At 41.0% G+C, this 20,930-nt stretch overlaps 1 protein-coding gene across 8 annotated transcripts in view; it reads left to right on the top strand.

Annotated features, from left to right (window-relative positions):
• Positions 1-20,930, top strand: part of DAB1 (DAB adaptor protein 1) — a 754,595-nt gene that overhangs the window by 265,927 nt on the left and 467,738 nt on the right. The window lies entirely within an intron of this gene.

The raw sequence follows: 20,930 nt of genomic DNA, 5'->3' as shown, positions 1-20,930 counted from the left end.
GATTGGGTTTTGTCATTAGTTTGGCCTTGTTTATTTTTAATTTTAGTCCCATTTTTTTTTCTGTGCTTTTTGACTTTGAGTCCTAGGGCTTGCAAATCCTTTGCATTTTGGCATATCAGGTTAATGTCATCAGCATGGCATCAGCTGTTTTGATATTTCTTCTTCCATTTTTAAAACCATGCTCATCTTCTTCTAATTCAGCTTCTCTTAATACAGGGGTCGCCAGCCTTTTGGACCTCAGGGACCACCAAACTCATAATTTTAGATACCAGGGACCACTAACTGGTTCTGTGGGCGTGGCCTAATTTGTGGGTGTGGCTTGGTGGTCATGTGACTGGCTGGGCATGGCTTGTATATAAATATTATAAATATTTATATAAATATTGAATTTTTATTAAAAAAAGAGCAACATTTACCCAAAATCAGGCAAAGCAGGCAGGACTAGTAGAAAGCAAAATCCAATCATTTCCTGCTTCTAGCTAATCTAAATCATTGATAGCAATTTAACAAAGTTTACCAGGTGGAGTTTGGTTTGGGTGAATAAATATATAAAACTTAGATATCATGGTTTAAGTGCTTATCACTTTAAGCACAATGCAGCAGGCAATTAGCCGATTAAGGGTGCGGTTAGAAGTTACAATATAAGGAAGCATTAGAAAGCTGGAAAGCTGGACTAACTGTAACTGCGACTGTGCTGCTGCGACTAACTGTGTCTTACTGTGACTGTAACTGTGCCTGTACTGAGATGATACTGTGCTACTGTTTGCTGATTTACTGAACTGTTATTGTTTGAACTGTTTGCTGAATATCCAGCGTTTGTTTCTCTGGAGAGTGAAACCGGAGGAGGAGAAGATATCTTTATCGGCTGATAAAGATATTGCAAGGACTCTTAACTTGGATTATACTAGTGAGTCTTACTGGATGGAAATACTGTGAATGACTTAATGGACTGAATGACAATGCTTAAACTCTAACTGGATTAAAAACTATTTAAACTACAAACAGTGTTTGTGTTCAGTGTGTGTATACTCTGGGGCCCTTCCGCTCTCCTTTGGCTTCCTGGCTTGACTACTGCTGCAATACTCTGCTAGGGTTAATCCCAAAACTCTAACATTGGTTATGGGCCCAGCAGCATAGTTTAACTAACCAGGATATACAGAGAGAGTTGGTGTGAGTTGCACATTACTGTAAAAACAAACTGTTTTAATTAGTTTAAAATAGTCAAAATATCTGAAGAGTAATGGCACAAGTAAATTTGTCACAACTGTCCATGATATCCAGGCTGGATGGAACAAACTATGTTTCATGGTCAATGAAATGTAGTTTACTTCTACGCAGAGAAGGTTTGTGGGACATTATAGCAAACCCACCGGATGTGAGTAGATGGGATCCTGCTAATGATGATGATAACGAAAAGTTACAAGACTTTAAACTGAAGAATGAGCAGGCTTTATGCATCATAGGACTGACTCTCTGTGATCAGCAGCTTGTCCATATTCGTGGAGAAGAAAATGCTGCAACTGCTGGGAGAACCTCAGGAAGATTTATGTTCGGGACAGTGTAGGAGCACATATAAATCTTACACGGAAGCTTTTTCGAACGCATCTTCAGAGGAATGGAGATATGTTAGTTCATTTAAACTGTATGAAGAGCATTTTTCAAGATTTGCAAGAAAAAGAGCTTATATTTAATGAACTGCAACAAGTCTAAATAATATTATCTTCATTAGATCAAAGCTATGATGACTATGTGACTTCGTTGGAAGTATTGCCAAAAGAAAGCCTCTCATTAACCGAGATTACAGGCAGGCTACTAGAAGAAGCCAGAAGAAGGCGTGAGCGTGACGAGCTGAGAGAAGATAAGAAAGAAGAGAAATTATCTTCAAAGCTTGAAAGAAACCAGCAAAGCAAAGTAAAGCACCCGGAAGAAGAGAATTTATCTTCGACGGCATACACAATTAAAAAGTGTTTTAATTGTGGAGGCAGAGGACATTTGGCAAGATTCTGCAAAAAGAGAAAAAGCCAGAATGTAAAAAAGCCAAAGAACGCATTTGAACTAGCCATGTTTACCAACTCTGATGTGAAGAATAATCTATGGGTGGTTGACAGTGGCGCATCCCACTGCATCACAAGAGATAAGACAAAATTTATAAAAATGTCTACAAGTTCTCAACATATATCTCTTGCTAATGGCTGGAACCTGAAAGCGAAAGGTCAAGGTTTTGCACGTTGTCCGTACATAAACCAGGATATAAAAATGTTGTATGTACCGCAACTAAAGTTTAATTTGCTTTCAGTAAGGGTATTAGATAAATTAGGTTATGTAATTACTTTTAAGGATAATAATTGCATAATTGAAAAAGATAACAAAAGGGTAACTGCAGCTTTAAATGGAACATTATATGTCTTAGATAATAGTAAGAAAGGGAGGCACAAACTGTATTTAATAATATAAAGCCTCATGAAGAATGTATCCATTTATTGCATAGGCGTTTGGGGCATGTAAATTTTAAAATGCTAAAACGTACAGTTGAGTTATCTGAAGGAATAAGGTTAAAATCTTGTGATAAATATTTGCGTTGTAATGTTTGCTGTGAAGATAAGAGCAAGGTATTGCCTGCAAATAGGCTAAATGGTTTCAAAACAAAAGAACCTTTAGAAGTAGTATTTGCAGACATAATAGGTCCAAAGAAACCCAGTATGGGGGTGCTAGATATATACTGAGCATTATGGACCATTATTCTAGATATGGGTTTTGCTATTTAATGAAAAGCAAAACTGAAACATATCAACATTTTTTCAATTGGCTTAGGTTTGCTGAAAGAAAGTCTAAACGACAACTGATAACCCTGGTGACAGATAATGGTACGGAATTTATTAATAACAAATTCCAGAACAGACTTAAGGTAGCTGGAATAGAGCATAAGAAGTCTGCTCCATACAGGCCAGAACATAATGCTTTTATTGAAAGAAGAGGCCAAACACTACAGGCAATGGTTAGAACAATGTTAAATGATTCTGGGTTACCTGATTCTTTGTGGGGGAGGCTACAATGTGTGCTAATAACATATTGAACAACGTTGTTAATACAACAACAGGTGAAATTCCATTCACCAGATGGCATGGCAGGAAACCTGACCTAAGTTACCTGCACACATTTGGTGCACCAGCATGGGTGCATATTCCTGCACAACTCAGAAAAAAAGGGCAACATAGAGCTAAAAGATTTTTCTTCGTTGGTTATCAGGCAAACCATAGGGCATATAGATTTTGGGAGAAAGGCACATCTAAAGTGTTATGTAGTGCTAGTGCCCAATTTCTAGAACATGAAGGATGGGAGAAATTAGAACAGGATGCCAATAAAGATGTAATTGTTGAATCCTATAGAAATCCCATTAGTTATCCCTGTAACTTTAAAAATAAAGTAAAGAGACAAATACAGGATGAAATAGTGCCCATAAAGGAAGAAACAGATTCAATAGCTGAACAGGATGAGGAAGATGAACAGGTAGTAGTTCAACAAAGTCCTCCTGTAAGCCCTGTAATTCCCAGAAGAACTACACGTATATCTAGACCGCCTGATAGGTACCAGGCTAACACAGTGTGCCAGATTAATCAAGTTCCTAATTCTGTTGAAGAAATTAAAAAGTATCCTAATAAGGAAAAAGAAAAATGGTATGCAGCAATGAATAAGGAACTGAATTCATTAAGTGATATGAAGGTGTATGAAAATGCCAAATTACCTGTAGGAAAGAAATCCATTGGCTGCAAATGGATATTTAAGGTAAAAACAGATAAAAATGGTAATTTAATCCATAAGGCAAGGTTAGTAGCCCAAGGTTTTAGGCAGAATGCTAATGACTATGATGAGGTGTTTGCACCTAGTCTTAAGGCAGCAACCTTGAGAGCAGCTTTAGTGTGGGCAGCTAGTAAAAACTATATAGTTAACCATTTAGATGTGGAAACTGCTTACTTGCACGCCCATTAAAACATATTATTTATATGAAAAACCTGTTGATATTAAAAGTGAAAATAAGGATAATAATGATTGTTGGTTGTTAAAGAAAAGCCTATATGGTCTTAAACAATCAGGCTATGAATGGAACCAGTATATTGTAAAGGAACTAGACAATATAGGATTTAAAGCTGGTTTAGCCGATCCATGTTTGTTTAAGAGGGAGACAAATGGGAAAGTATCATTATTATTACTATTCACAGATGATATTGCATTGATAACTGAAACTAATGATGAAGCAAATAAAATAATAGCATCATTAGGAAAGAGAATAAAGATCAAGCAATTAGGGGAGATAAAGAAGTATCTCGGTTTGAATATAAAGAAAACACGGAAAGGTTATAAGATATCTCAGGAAGATAAGATAAGCAAATTGCTAAAAGATTACAAGATGGAGCTTTGTAAGCCAGCTAAGACTCCAATGAGTCAGGAGTTTAGCAACACTGATGTACAAAGCCCTGAGTTTGATAAGGTGATTTATCAATCTTTAATTGGTAGTTTGAGTTATATTAGTAATTGGTCTAGACCAGATATATCGTACTGCGTGAATCAGTTGGCTAGATTCAATTCTGCACCATGTGAAAGACACTGGAATGCAGCTAAGAGGATATTAAGATATCTTAAAAAGACAATGAATTATTCATTGTATTTAGAACCAAAGGGTGATTTAATTCTGAGTGCTTATGCAGATGCTAGCTTTGCATCAGAAAGAGACACTAGAAAGTCGACTTCAGGAACAGCCATAATGCTGGGTAATACATTAATAGGCTGGAAGTCAATAAGACAACAGCATATAAGTTTGTCTACTATGGAGGCAGAATTCTCCTGTTTATCATTGTTATGTACAGAATTAATAATGTATAAACAAATGTTAATTGATATAGGTATAACAGTAGATTATCCTATAATTATACATGAAGATAATCAGGCAGCAATTCAAATGGCCACAAATATTGAGTAAAAACAAGGAGCAAGCATACAGATCTAAGATACCTAAACGTGAGACAATCTGTAAGAAGTAAGATGATTCAGCTAGAGTACTGTATGTCGGAGGACAATTTAGCTGATAATTTTACTAAAGCCCAAGGTGCCAGTAAGCACCAGGAGAGTTGTGAAAATATGGGATTAGATTGTAAGGTATTATATATTTATTTCACCCAAAAGGGGAGTATGTTAGGTATAACATTGATACCAAATATGGTTTGGGTGAATAAATATATAAAACTTAGATATCATGGTTTAAGTGCTTATCACTTTAAGCACAATGCAGCAGGCAATTAGCCGATTAAGGGTGCGGTTAGAAGTTACAATATAAGGAAGCATTAGAAGCTGGAAAGCTGGCTGTAACTGTGTGCTGCTGCGACTAACTGTGTCTTACTGTGACTAACTGTGATTACTGACTGTGAGTGCCTGTGACTGAACTGTTATTGTTTGCTACTGTTTGCTGAATATCCAGCGTTTGTTTCTCTGGAGAGTGAAACCGGAGGAGGAGAAGATATCTTTATCGGCTGATAAAGATATTGCAAGGACTCTTAACTTGGATTATACTAGTGAGTCTTACTGGATGGAAATACTGTGAATGACTTAATGGACTGAATGACAATGCTTAAACTCTAACTGGATTAAAAACTATTTAAACTACAAACAGTGTTTGTGTTCAGTGTGTGTATACTCTGGGGCCCTTCCGCTCTCCTTTGGCTTCCTGGCTTGACTACTGCTGCAATACTCTGCTAGGGGTTAATCCCAAAACTCTAACAGCTTGTATATAAATATTATAAATATTTATATAAATATTGAATTTTTTATTAAAAAAAGAGCAACATTTACCCAAAATCAGGCAAAGCAGGCAGGCAGATTGAATTGCTCACAGAATCACAGATTCATTCAGAGATCTATCTATCTGCCATTGGCTAGCTCAGTCTGTCACATAAAATTTGCTTGCAAGCAAACTCACAAAATTAACTCACAACACATCATGTATGGAAATATTGATTTTTTTTATAAAAAAGAGCAACTTTTACCCAAAATCTGGCAAAGCAGGCAGATTGAGAGTTGCTCACAGAATCATTCAGTGATCTATCTGCCATTGGCTAGCTCAGTCTCTCAAATTTGCTTGCCATGAGTCTGCACTGAATTTTCTTGCAAGCAAACCTTCAGTCCTAAGGGAGGTTCGGCTGTGCTGAGCCAAAGATCTAAAGACTAGCTAGAAAGCAAGAAATCCAATCATTTCCTGCTTCCTAGCTAATCTAAATCTCCCAGCACAGCAAAGCAGATGATGGTCAGAAAAAGGAAAAATAGCAATTTAACAGGCAAGTTTACCAGGTAAGGAGTGAATGGGCAGGGACGGTTCTTTCAGGCCATGTGGGCGTCGCAGCCTTGTGTTTCTGCGCAGCTTGAATTATCATCGTATTGTGCTTTTAAAGTTGTAGCAACGTTTCGGCAGAATCTCATCTGCCATCATATTGTGTTCATCTGTGAGTCAGACTTTTACAGTGGTTTCAGTTTTAAATTTGGGGCTAGCCTACTGCTGTGCCAGAATGGTTTTTTCTTCATTCTGATTGGTTGGGAGTCTTGGTCTGTGTTTATTGGTCTTGGAGTTTGCTGTGTTCTGCTTGATTGGTGTTTCTAATATCTTCTGTCTGTTTTGTGGCTCTTTTTGTGTCTTAATTGGCTGGCAACATTGTGTTCCTGTATTGGAGGCCTTTAGTGCAGCTTGGCTCTGGGTAAATGGATGGCTATCATTTGTTAGGAAGCTAGGTTTCATCTGGGTGCCTGGTTGGGGTGTGTTTGAGCTGGAGGTATCAGGGGGGATCTGTTTGTGCCCAGGTGTTTGTCTGGCTAGTGGTGTGGAGATTTTTTTTTGTGAGCGCAGGCTTCCAAATGATTGACAGTCTGGTGGAATCATCTCTTCTGTTGTGAATCAATAAAAGTTACTAGCATAAATGCAAATCAGGGTTTGGAAACCTGCACACCTGATTGGTCCTTATACAACAACTAGGGATTGGTCCATAACTAGTCCCTGATTGGCCACTATTTTGACACTTCTCATTGGTTATTAGTTTGAACTTGTTGCACATGTCATTGGTTAATAAGGTAGCAGCTAACCCTATAAAAGGGTTGCTGCTGCCCATAGCCTTGCTCTGTTCTGTTCTATTTACTATTATTAAAGAGTTGAAGTCACTGGTCAGATGTCTGGTCTCCATTATTCTCCAAACTTAACATCTTCTATTCATGCTTTCAGGTCTTTTTTCAATCTCTATGGCTTCTCTGATAATTCTGTGGCTGGGGTTTTCTATAGTGGCTAGGGTTTTGGTGCCATTGAAATTGATGCTATGACCTGTGGCTTTCATATGTTGGACTAGTGAGGAAGTGTGTTCCAGCTTTTTTACTGCATTTTTGTGTTCATCCAGGTGGGTACTTATTCTTCTATTGGTCTGTCCAATGTATGTGGCCGGGCATGATGCACAGGGGACTTCATATGTGCCTTGGTTTTCCAGATCAATTTTATCTTTGGAGTTTCCAAGGATGGCTGCTATTTTTCTGTCTGTTTTGAAGGCAGTCTTGATGTGATGCCTGTGTAGTATCTTATGATTTTGTCTGTAGTACCTCTTATGTAGGGCAGGACAGTTGTTCCATAGGTCTGTTCATCTTCTAGGTCTCCATTATGTCTCAGTGTGTTTTTGTGGATCAAGCCGGTGATTTTGCTTTTGTGGAAGCCGTTGGCTGTCAGTACTTTAGTACTTTAGTACTTTACTTTACTTTTTAATCTACACATGGAGCAAGAAGATCTGCTTTTAAGTTTCGACGTGGTTTCACTACCCTACATGCTTCCAACTCAAATTCCTTTCCAAAACCTCAGCCACTGAAAGGATCCTGAAAAGAACGGAATTAGCCCTAATCAGAAATGAACTCCACAGGAAAAGATTCCTACTAGACCAAACCAACAGGGACTTACTCTCCACCTCAAACTCAGTAACAAAATCCACCCAGCACTCTGGGACAAATCCAAACAACTAGCCCTCTGGAGAGCCAAAACAGAAACCTCCCACAAGACAGACACACACACCAGCAAACTCCACAGACTAGAGAAACACCAGATGCCCAACCCTCCCACACAACAACGCATGAAACAAACAGTAGACAACATATCAGACAGAACCCTCACCAGAGCAGGAACCAATGTCCTTTCCAAGGGATTCAACTTTGCAGTCGCCCCCAAACGCATCTCCACCTAAAACATTATATGCGGAGTTGAAGCTAGCCTAACCAAAATTAACCCAGATGTAGCCAATAAAATCAGACTTGAAGTCACCAATGTTTTCTGCTCCAGCAGTCCACCCAAAAGCAACTTACACAGAGAAGAACAAAAAGCATTCACCAATTTGAGGAAAGACAACAACATAATCATTCTCCCAGCAGACAAAGGCAATGCCACGGTCATGATGAACACATCGGACTACCAATCCAAACTATCCAACCTTCTCCAAGACCCCGCTTACAAACCTCTAAATACTGACCCCACCACCTACCTTGAAAAAACCACCAAATCCAAAATAAAAGCCTCCCCCATCAGTGAAGAAATCCAGCAAAGAATCATCCCCAGAGAAAAATCATCTAGTTGCCCTAAACTCTATGGCCTCCCCAAGATACACAAAGAAGGAACACTACTCAGACCCATAGTCAGCTCCATAGGCTCACCTCTACAGAACCTTGCCAAATTTCTCACCAAACAACTCCATGCCTACACATCACCTCAGACGTACAAAACTCTTTCCACTTCATAGAAACAATAAAGAAACAAAACCTACAACCCGGCGACCTACTCGTGAGCTTCGATGACATATCCCTCTTCACCCAAGTACCCATTAAAGAAGCCTTGACAGCCATCCAAAACAAATACAACCCCGCTAAGCACATCCTAGTTCTGACTAACCACTGCCTAACCAACACATACTTCATCCACAATGGACAAAGATACAAACAGATAGAAGGAGCACCTATGGGATCACCCCTCTCACCTGTCATCGCTAACCTATACATGGAACACTTTGAAACCAATGCTCTAGACAAATCCAAACACAAACCCAAACTCTGGCTTAAATATGTAGATGACACTTTCATAATTTCGCCACATGGGAAAGAAAACCTGGACAACTTCCTCACACACATCAACAGCCTATACCCCAAAATACAATTCACCATGGAAACAGAAGCCAACAACCAACTTCCCTTCCTGGACATCCTAATTTACAAAAAAATCCAATGGCTCTCTAGGACACACCATCCACCAGAAGAAAACACACCAACCGCTACTTAAACGCACAATCCCATCACCACCTTGCACAGATGAACTCCGTAGCCAAGACCCTCATCTCCAGAACCAAACGCCTAGCTGACAAAGACCACCTGAGAACAGAATTACACACCCTCACTAATGTATTAATTTCCAATGAATTCCAAAGAAATACAATTACCAACAGAGACACCCCCCCAGAAACCGAGACACAGAACAGGACAATGGTATCACCCTCCTCCCCTACATCAAAGGTACCACAGATAAAATCAGCAAAATTCTCTAACCCTAACCCTAACCCCCCAAATTATCCACAAACACAATATCAGGAAAGCCTTCAGCACTGACCAAAAAGTAGCCAACATCCTAAGAAACCCCAAAGACAAGATCCAGCTAGAAAACCAAAGAGTTTATGAAATACCATACAACAATTGCCCAGCCACATACATTGGACAAACCAACAGGAGAATAAATGCACGCATCGCAGAACACAAGAATGCAGTCAGAAAAGAAGAAAATACTCTCTCCCTTTTCCAGCACCTTAAAGACACAGGACATGAAATTAATTTTAAGGGAACCAAATTAATCTCCAGTAGTGAACACTTCAACAAGAGAATAATCAGGGAAGCCATCGAAATAGAGAAACGCCCCCATAACTTGAATAAACGGGATGATACCTCCCACCTACCAGACATCTGGAAACTAGCCCTAATCAACAAACGAGTGCCAGCCAGGAAAATCAACACCGGACCCAAAACAACACATGACGCCACCACCAATCTCCCTCACCAGACTCAAACCCAAACCCATCCCATAGACGAAAGGCAAGCACCGTCCAGAAAACAGACCACAGCTGCATCACCAGCTGCCACATACCCCGATCCCCAAACCAAGCAAACTGACACACGCCATTAACACATAGCCAGACCTCAAACTTGGAGTCAAACCAAAACCCGGAACGTCACATCACAGCCACCTGCTCAGGATATCACATCATGGAACTCAGGAGGTTACACCACAAAACCTCCGGATGTTACAACACAATCTATAAGTGTGAAAAGACATGATCTGAGCCTATCTGTGACCTATTGAGATCTCTGTATTTTTCACATTCCCTAGTTGGGAAGGAAAGATGAGAAGTATTATCAAAGTCTGCCTTTTATCTAAGAATGGGCAACTCTGTCAATTCCATTTTCTTCAAATTTCTCACCCAAATGGTCTCAAGTTTTGGTTGGCTCCATTGTGTAGAAATTGGCTAAATTTCTACATTCAATACATTTTCACGAATCCTTCTCTTCATATTTACATTTCATATCCTATTTCTGCTGGTTGTTGTTGTTGTTGTTGTTTAGAATATGTTGCTTGGAGGAAAGACTGCTTCAACATATAGGCAGTCCTTGACTTATGACCACAATTGTGCCCAATTGTGTTCTGTTGCTAACTTAGACAATTGTTAAGTGAGTTTTGCCTCATTTTATGACCTTCCTTGCCATTGTTGTTAAGTGAATCAGTGCAGTTGTTAATTTAGTAACACAGTTGTTAAATGAATCTAGTTTCCCCATTGACTTTGCTTGCCAGAAGGTCACAAAAGATGATCACAAGACCTGGGTTACTGCAGCCATCATAAATATGAGTGAGGAGCCCAGCATCTGAATTTTGATCACATGACCCTGGGGATGCTGCAATGCTGCAAATGTGAAAAATGATCATAAGTCATTTTATTTTCAGTGCCATTGTAACAGTGAATGGTCACTAAACCAATTGTTGTGAGTCGAGGAGTACTTGTATTGTGATTTCTTCATTTTTGCCTTACATGTTCTTTCACTGTGCTGCAACATTCTGAATAATCTTCTATATATTTGCCCTGGGTTCTCTCACATGTATGCATACTTCTGTATCTGAAAATCAGTTTTTTCACTTATTTCAGATTTCTTACCTCCTAATCTCCTAGGGGATTGGAAGCCCTGTTTGGAGAGAGTGTAAAATTGTAACTGAGTGGATTTAGAGCTGTAATCCAGCGGAACTGAGTTATCTGTCCACCAAAGAGCATGGTAATTGACTGATCTGACAAAAGTGGAATGGAAAACCCAAATAATGCTAAGGCATAATAATAATGTATTTGCTAATGCTCTCCTTTGCAGCTGCATACAATGATTTAATCTTCCCAAGGATTTCTTTGTTTATGAGGCCTGTGGGTACAATTCTATGCCTTGTTGAAGGCCTTGCTAATAGCTGCCATATTTGTTTTTAAGGACTTTCATGGTTTAAGTATTTTAAATCAATGAGCCATAATAAATTAATAATATATTGGGAATACTATAATCTTTATATCAATTATTGATTATTACGATAATGAATGCCAGTTCACAAAAGTTCTAATATAAAAACAACTGCTGAACAATCTTATATCTGTGTGATAAATTTTGAACATCAGTCCTGAATAAAAGAATAGAATAGAATAGAATACTTTATTGGCCAAGTGTGATTGGACACACAAGGAATTTGTCTTGGTGTAAATACTCTCAGTATACATAAAGGAAAGGTACATTCATTAAGAATCAAGTATCATAATGTACAACACTTAATGATAGTCATAGGGTACAATCAACAATCAAATCATACTAGGAAACAGTCAAGTGCTTCCTGTCTGTTAGGAAGCTGATGATCCACTTACAAGTGTGTTCAGGTACCGCTAGTTGGTTTAATTTACTTAGAAGAGTGTCTGGAATGATGGTATTGAATGCTGAACTGAAGTCTATAAAGAGGACCCTTGCATAGGTATTTGGAGATTCAAGGTGTTGTAGGATGTAATGCAGAGCCATGTTAACAGCATCATCTGTCGATCTATTTGCTCGGTATGCAAACTGCATGGGATCTAACAGCGGATCCGTGATGTTTTTCAGGTGGGACAGCACAATCCTTTCAAAGATTTTCATAACTACAGATGTTAGAGCAACTGATCTGTAGTCATTCAGTTCCTTGATGGAGGGCTTCATTGGCACTGGGATGATGGTAGAACGTTTGAAGCAGGAAGGAACATAACACATCTCTAGTGATCTGATGAAGATTCAGGTGAAGATGGGGGCCAATTCTGTCTGGAGTTAGCTGATTTGATTATTATTTAAATAATAGTCTACAGAGAATTTAGCTTTACAACAATATTGGCTCTGTTGGCCCAAAAATGCTTTTTTTCAAGAGGCAACTGGATTTTCTTTGTTTTTCCTTGAAGACCTTTTGTTTCTCATCCAAGAAGCTTCTTCATTTTGACTGAATGGTAGAGAATGGAAGGATTCGCTTCTCATCTGAGAAACTTCTTGGATGAGAAGTGAAGCATCTTCAAGGAGAAACAAAGAAAGTCCAGTTCCCTCTTGAAAAAAGCACCTTTGGGACAACCATGACATGGATTATTGACAATCTCCATAGATATTGATTCTGTTGAGAACTTGTACTTTCCAATCTCAAGGATTCTGGTAACTGAGTAGCTTTATTAAATTTTTTATTGAACATAGTTTCCTCAAACAGTGATAAAATTGTGTAACTGTACTATGGCTTTCCATTTCTACCCTTAATTTTCTTTCTTTTTTTAAAAAAGTACTTTCTTCTCTGATGGCATTTTCAGTAATCTAGGCAATCAGATAATATTCTATATTTTAAATACCACACCATACTTTAATATACTGCTCAATACTATGAGGATACAGCTATATAAACAAAATATAAGCATTTTTTTTTAAAAAAAAAAATACAGCAACACCTTTCAAGATGGATTGGAATTCAATTTTCATGATGATAGTAAAGATTACAGATTTGTTTCAAGGAATCATCATTCTAACTCAGAAATCAAGCAACAGTCTATGGTATGTCATCCCAAATCCTCCCTTGCAAAAATATTAATAATAATTCAAATCCTAGTCTTTGGCAGAAAAAGTCATGATCACAGGGTTTTTTTTGAGCGGGGGATTAAGATGGTGGTATCCACATAGATTTCTTTGCACCTGAAATTACTATCAACCACACTGCAACACTCAAAACTTCGAAAGAACAATTAAACATAACAAGAAAATGTTCACATCATCACTTGCATTTGTATTTATTTGGTATTGCATTGGCCAGTTCAGATTTGAAAGAGTCCAAGCTGGAAGACGCTGTTTGGCCTTTTCCACATTTTTTAAAATCTTTCCTTTGTTCACATACTGTTTTTCCCAATATTGTATGTAAAAATAATAATAATAGAGCTATCTTTTCTGTTCACTGGATGAAAATCCACCCTGCTATTACTTGAATGGTTTACTATATTAACTTCTACTCTTTGGCCCTTGTTGTGTCATATTTATCATGTCACTAGTTCTTCCAGAACTTTTGACTCTGAGTGTGAGATACCCTACATTTTCAATTGCTCCATTGCAACCCAATCCACTTCCTGATCTGTCTAATCTTTGTAAGGCTGTATTATCCTTCCTCACTGACACAAATACACAATTTTAGATAACAACACATCCTTGTCTCTGGTAATTCTTACTTTATTTTTGCATTGTTAGACTATCTACACCATCTTCCAAACAAACAGCCAAAATGAAATGTCTACCACAATGGAGGGGTCCCCCCCCCCCCTTATTTATATTTTACAACAGAGTCATGTACCTAATAATGGGAAAAGGTAAGCCAACAATAGAAAATGTTGCATAAAAAGAATGTTGTCAAGAAATGAGAATTGTATTCACTGAGTTATGCTTTCATAATGTATGATCTGCTTAGGTGACTCTGCTTGACTCTTTGGGATTCATAATTAACTGCCTCAGTTGATTCAACAAGCCATGATTTACTCACATGAGCTAAGTGAGGAAGCAATAATGTCTGTGAGCTATTGGTAGACAATTTATAAATGGAAAAGAGTTTGAAAAAACATTGAATACATTATTTTCATTATGCATTATTTATTTATTTTTCTAATTAGCACTCTATTAGAAAACGTAGTAGAGGTGTATTTAAAGACCACATTTTTATGAACTCTTTCTACACCTTATGCTGAGAACGAAAGTATACAATTAGTGCCTTTTAAAATTCAGAATAGTATCTTTACCAAATCAGAGTGTATTAATTTCAAATATCCTGAAATATTTTCAACAAAAGGAACAGTGATGGCGTAACTTTTTGAAAGACCTTGTTCACCCCTATGTATATAAGTAAAAAAGTATATTCCCTTGGGATGTATAGCAGTGGAAGAATCCAATATGAGATGAATTCTTGGGGAAATCTAGGAAAAGATCTGATACATCTTACTAGCCATACACCTAAAACATATGAACTTTTTATATTGCTTCGAGGTTCAAGGAGAAGATTTCTTAAAAGCAGAATGCCTGAAACCCATTAATTCATTCATCTCTTATATAAACAATGAATACTTAAGATGATTTGATGGGTTACAGTAAATCAATAACAGAAAGTCTAACGCTACATTATGGATGCATTAACCCCACTGCATTCTGCATAATGATACATGAATCAGGACGGCCATTTGGCCTGAATTCCAGAGTATTGTGGAGTCTAACCCTAATGGGAATATGTCTCAATAAATTCAATTGATTTTGTGACTTCAGCTTTTTCTTCCCTTCTCTTGTTTCATTTACATCAGGACTGATTAAAGGAGTTGGAGAACTCTTAAGATGTCTTCAGCACTGTGTGACACTTCGATTGGTCCTAATAAAGGCCCTTGCTCATTTATGGCTAACTGTGATTTTTTAATGTTGAATGGAGTTATTCCTAAATCATTGGATTGCACGCTGTAACTTGTGGATGGACATTTGCTTCAGTTCATGATGCAATTAATCAAATCTTGCAAGTAGAAGACTCACAATGATCCTTTCATATCAAACATTGTCTCAGTATCAGTTTGCACAGATAACACCATGACTCTCATCCACTGCAGGTGTCTGGTCCTGTTCAAAGTCTGACATTAGAAAACTATGAAATTCAGATGTACTAGCACAGTAATTAAGAATACTAAAAGTACCTTGTGCGTAGTTACATTTCTAACAGTTGGGTGGAAGGTTGGGGAACATCTTAGCCAGTCTCGCAGGAGGTAAGTGCCAGTGACGAACCATTTTGCTAAGTCTGGGCGGTGGGTCCCAAGGAGAGACGAGACTCGAAGTGGTGACAACAGCTCTTTATTAGGAAACCAGATACTGAGACAAAAACTCCCAGCCGAGGCAGCTCCTTTTATAGAGCTGGCTGCGGCTAGGCAGCCTATGACATGCATCCAGACCAATAGGAATGCAGGCCTACAAGACTGCTAGTATGGAACACCCCTCCCCTCTTGATTCCGTCCAAGGGGCGGGGTAACGTAATCACGCAAGTAGGCGGGTCTTCGTACCTGCCTACTAGACTTGCGCAGTTCACAATGTCTCTGTTCACCATTGGGTTCGGACGGGCTCTGCGTCGCTCTCCAGCTGCAAGATGGAACTGCCTGGAAGGGTGAGCCGGTCCTCTGGCTGTGACTGCCGCCTGGTGATTCTGGGTCGGTTGAGTCATTTTCTCTGCTGCTCCCGCCTGGGCTCTCTGGGCCGGTGGAGCTTGTCCGGCTGCTGCTTCCAGGCGAAGTGCCCGTCTGCCACGACTCCCTTCTGGCTGGTAAGTATTGTTGGTTTTTGTTTAATGTCTGTGGGGGGTGTTCTACTTGTACAGATGTTCGTTCATTTTCTGAACTTGAGGTCCCCCCCCTCTGATTTCTTGGTTGGAGTCTATGAGGGGGGAAGCGGCCAGCCTGGATCTTAGCTGGTCAATATGACGTTTCCACGACCTCCCATCAGTGGTCTCGAGCCGGTAGGAGCGGGGGCCTGTGACTTGGGTGATTTTTGCAGGGATCCAAAGTGGGTCCCCAGTAAAGTTTTTGGCAAATACAGTGTCTCCTACCTTGAAGGCGCGGTGCTTGCTGCTGGAACCAAGGGGTTTTTCTGGAGTGTAAGCAGGGTGCAGGCAGACTCAGGTGACCTGAGTCTTCTGCCCATTAATAGCTCTGCTGGGCTCTTGTTGGTGGTGGTATTTGGTGTGATATGTTGTAGAAGAAGCATCCTGGTGATCTTCTTGTGGATGTTGCCATGTTCTATTTTGTGCAGAGTTTTTTTTGTAAATTGAACCATGCGTTCAGCTCTACCATTCGCCGCCGGGTGAGCTGGCGATGTCAATGCATGTTGGATGCCACGGTCTGCCAAGTATTGTTCAAAAGCCAAGGCGGTAAATTGTGGCCCATTGTCAGAAACGATAACATCTGGCAGACCATGCGTTGCGAAAAGTCTATTTAATTTCTTGATGACAGCTTCCGTGGTGGTTGTCTTCATTGTGCTCACCTCCAGCCAATTTGAATAAGCGTCAACAGTGATTAAGAAGGTGTGCCCCTTGGTTGGCCCTGCGAAGTCAATATGGATGTGCGACCAAGGGCCTCTGGGTGTTTTCCATTCTAATGGTGGGGCCTTAGGGGGAGCCGAGCGAGTCTCTTGGCATCTGTTACAAGCGGCGACCCAGGTTTCAATTTGCTTGTCCATGCCTGGCCACCAAGCGTAGCTCCTGGCCAGGGCTTTCATGCGCACAATACCAGGGTGCCCGTCATGCAGCAAGTCTAAAACTTTTTTCTGTAGTGTCTCTGGTATTACTACCCGATCTCCCCACAACACGCAACCTCTTTGCGAAAAGAGTTCAGTTTGCCGGTTTTTAAACGGTTGAAAAAGTTCGTTTGGCTCGGTTTCTGGCCATCCCCTCTCCACCCAGCTGAGAACTCGCGCCAAGCGTCTGTCCTTCCTAGTTTCGTGGGCGATGTCTTGCGCGGTTACTGGTGGCATGGGGATCGTTTCAATTTGCAAGACTGGTAATATGGGTGCTGGGTCCTCTTGCAAGTCTGGCAAGGGGGAGCGGCTTAAGGCGTCGGCGTGCGAGATTGTCTTGCCAGGGCGATGTATCAATTTGTAATTATAAGCGGCAAGAAATTCAGACCATCTTGTCATTCTAGCTAACAAGATGTGTGGAGTGGGCTTGTCACCCGCCAATATGCCAAGTAGGGGCTTATGTTCTGTAATAATGGAAAATGTTCTACCATAAATGTATTTGTGGAATCTCTTTACTGCTGAAACGATGGCGAGGGCTTCTTTGTCCAGCTGGCTATAGTTCCTCTCTGGCTTGGACAATGTTCTGGAAAAGAATGCAACGGGGGCTTCCGTTCCATTTGGTAAAACATGGCTCAGGATGGCGCCAACCACGAAAGGCGATGCGTCGCAAGTAACAGTCAGAGGTAGCGTTTCATTGTATTGCATGAGGACTGCATCTGAAGTCAAAAGGTTTTTTATCTGGTGAAAAGCGTGCTCTTCTCGCCGTCCCCATATCCAGGAAGCCTTTTTATCAAGGAGTCTATGCAGAGGTTCTGCGACAGTCGCTTTCTGGGGTAGAAAAATGTTATAGAAATTAATGAGTCCGAGGAAAGCTTGGAGGTCCGTTTTGTTCTTTGGTCTGGGGGCGTTTTTGATGGCTTTCAATTTTTTATCTGTGGGGTGAATTCCTTGTTTGTCAAGGAGGTAGCCAAGAAATTCAACCCTTTAAGTGCATAATTGGCACTTTTCCTTTTTCACCTTGAGGCCAGCATCTTTGAATTTCTGTAGGACCGCCCTCAGTCATTTTTCCAATTGTCTTTTGGTAGGGGCTGCTACCAGAACATCGTCGAAATAGGGCACGACTCCTTTAATTCCCTGCAGCAATCACTCCATTAGACTTTAAAAAATGCCCGGTGCAATGCTGACCCCAAACTGGAGCTGGTTACATTTGAACGCCCCTCTATGTGTCACTATTGTTTGGGATTCGGCGGTTTCAGCATCGACTGGCAGTTGTTGATAAGCTTGAGCCAGGTCGAGCTTTGCAAAGATCTTGCCACCCCCTAGTGAGTGCAGGAGATGTTGGACTACTGGCACCGGGTAGGCGCTCTGCTGCAATGCGTGGTTGAGGGTGGCCTTGTAGTCACCACAAATTCTCAGGGAGCCATCGGGTTTGATGGGGGTGACAATTGGGGTCTCCCAACGGGCATGATCGATGGGTTCTAATACGCCTTGCGCTATTAGTTTGTCTAATTGTTCGTCTATTTTAGGCTTGAGTGCAAAAGGCACTCGGCGCGGCTTGAGACGGATGGGAGCGATGTCAGGGCTGAGATTAAAGGAGATAGGGGACCCCTTGTACTTGCCTAGGTGTTCACTGAAGACTTCTTGGAAGTCCTGGATGAGCGTTGCTTCCCAGTTTTCGTCTTCTGTTTGGTTGATGCCTGCCATCTCGATCCCCAACGGTGCGAACCACTGCAACCCGAGTAGGCTGGGTCTGTCTTTATCGACGATTGTGAGTGGTAGGATGGTGGTGTGGTTTCTGAACGAAACTTGAAAATGGCCAGTGCCAACGACCGGAATGCTTGATAGTCTCTTAATATTAGCTTCTGGTCTCTTAGCTCTTGGTGGCGGATGCTGGGAATTAGTCTTTTGATGGTCCTCCAGGAGACAATAGAGAGGGAGGAACCGGAGTCTACCTCCATGGTGCAAGGCTGATTCTCGATGTTGACCTCTACACATATCTTTCGTGCGTCTATTGATGAAGTGTGGCCGATGGTGACTGTTTGGTGCGTTTCTTCTCTTCTGGGTACCTCGATGAACTTCCTGGGTCGGCTGTCCCGGTTCCATCGGCTGTCATTATGGCGGTCCCGGTTTATGGTGGGGGTGCCATCTCTTCTTCTTGGGTTGTTTCCCCGTCGTCAGGGGCTGGAATTTTGTTTGTTACGGCATACTTTGGCAATATGCCCTCGTTTTTCGCAAAAACGGCAAACAGCGTCCAGGAACTTGCATTCGGAACGCGGGTGATTTCCTCCACAGCCGGCACATTGGTAACTCAACTTACGACCGCACCGGTCTCGTCGCTCGCATTCCGACGGAAGTCTGTGAATTTCTTCCTCTTCGCTGTCAGAAGGGGATTCGATGTTGCCGTGGTGGGTGGATGCTGCGTGTTTGTCTGCTGCAGTTGCCATCTCGCTGGTGGGTTGGCGGTCATTTCCATTTGAACGCCGCATTTGCGCCGCTGACTTACGGGTGGCCTCGGCTGCGGTGCCTTCGGCTACGACGTCGGCGAGGGAGATGTCCCCTTTAGCCATCAGTCTGCTTTGGAGAGTTGGGTCTTTCAGGCCAAGGACGACTCGGTCACGCATGGCCTCGTCTAAATTGGCGAATCCGCACAAGCCTCCTAGGTCCCTCAGGTCGGCTATGAACTCTCCAACGCTCTCGCCCTCACGCTGATCCCTCTGGTAAACGTCATGCCGATGGATGAGAATCGGCACCGCCGGGGCGTAGTGGTTCTGGAGGATGGGAGCTAGGGTATCCCAATCCATGGTCTTGACGTCTTTTGGCTTCGCGAGTGCCTTGGCCATTTTAAAAACGGCGGGTCCACAGTGTGTTAGAAAAACCGCTTGCTTCTTGCTGCCGGTGGTGTCCTTCAGGTTGTTTGATTCCAAGAACATTTGGAAACGATCAATGTAGGACTCCCAGTCCTCGCTGGCCGGAGTGAATGGTGCGGGTGGCACAGCACTGCTGGCCATCTTGCAGGTCGTCTATGCGCTATCTGCCACGTGCTAGTCAGCTCTGTTGTCTCAGTATCCCATCCTCGTCGCCAGTGTTAAGTCTGGGCGGTGGGTCCCAAGGAGAGACGAGACTCGAAATAATGACAACAGCTCTTTATTAGGAAACCAGATACTGAGACAAAAACTCCCAGCCGAGGCAGCTCCTTTTATAGAGCTGGCTGCAGCCAGGCAGCCTATGACATGCATTTGAGCTTGCTGCGCTTGGTTTTACCCAATCGCGGCAGCCGAATAAGAACCAATCAGAAAGCTTAGTTTTGTCCAATCACGGCCCGGCTTTTCCGGACCAATAGGAATGCAGGCCTACAAGCCTGCTAGTATGGAACACATTTTATATAAGTTTTCTTTATACGAGACTGACATGGTTAATTTGTAATTTGTTTGCCAGATGTGTTCCCACTTATCTAATTCAATACTATGACCCACGTTTTTAGCCCAAATTATCATAGATTCTGTGACTATTTCTTCTTTTAATTTGTAATCCAAAAGATATTTATATGTTTTACTAATTGTTTTCTTTTCCTCTCCTAGCCATATTTTATCTAATTCTTGTAGGGTCATATTAAAGCCAAATTGTTCTCTATCTTTTTTATAATGGGTTTGTATTGGTGCAAAGGGCCACCATGCCATCTCCTTTCCTTGAATTTGTATTTGGTTCCTATTTTTAAGCTCTCCAGTATCATATAATAAATCTTTATACCTGACAATATTTTCATAATCCAATAGATTTGGATATGTGCCTGCTTCCAATGTAGATAGCCACAATGGAACCTTTGGGTATGTTTTTTTTTAATCTTTCCCCAGATATTGAACAACACATTTCTTACATGGTGCCTTTGGAAATATGAATGTTGTTTAGATTTTCCATCCCACATGAAGGCGTGCCAGCTAAGTTAGAGATCAAAACCTTCTAATTCTAATAACCTTCTATTTTCTAATTCAACCCAATCCTTAAGCCAGTTTACCATAGCAGCATCATAA

This window comes from Notechis scutatus, chromosome 3 (assembly GCF_049901735.1).
Source record: "Notechis scutatus isolate UNSWTSFEM ecotype Mainland chromosome 3, rNotScu1.2, whole genome shotgun sequence".
Lineage (NCBI taxonomy): Eukaryota > Metazoa > Chordata > Lepidosauria > Squamata > Elapidae > Notechis > Notechis scutatus.
This window is presented reverse-complemented; position numbering and strand designations above follow the sequence as displayed.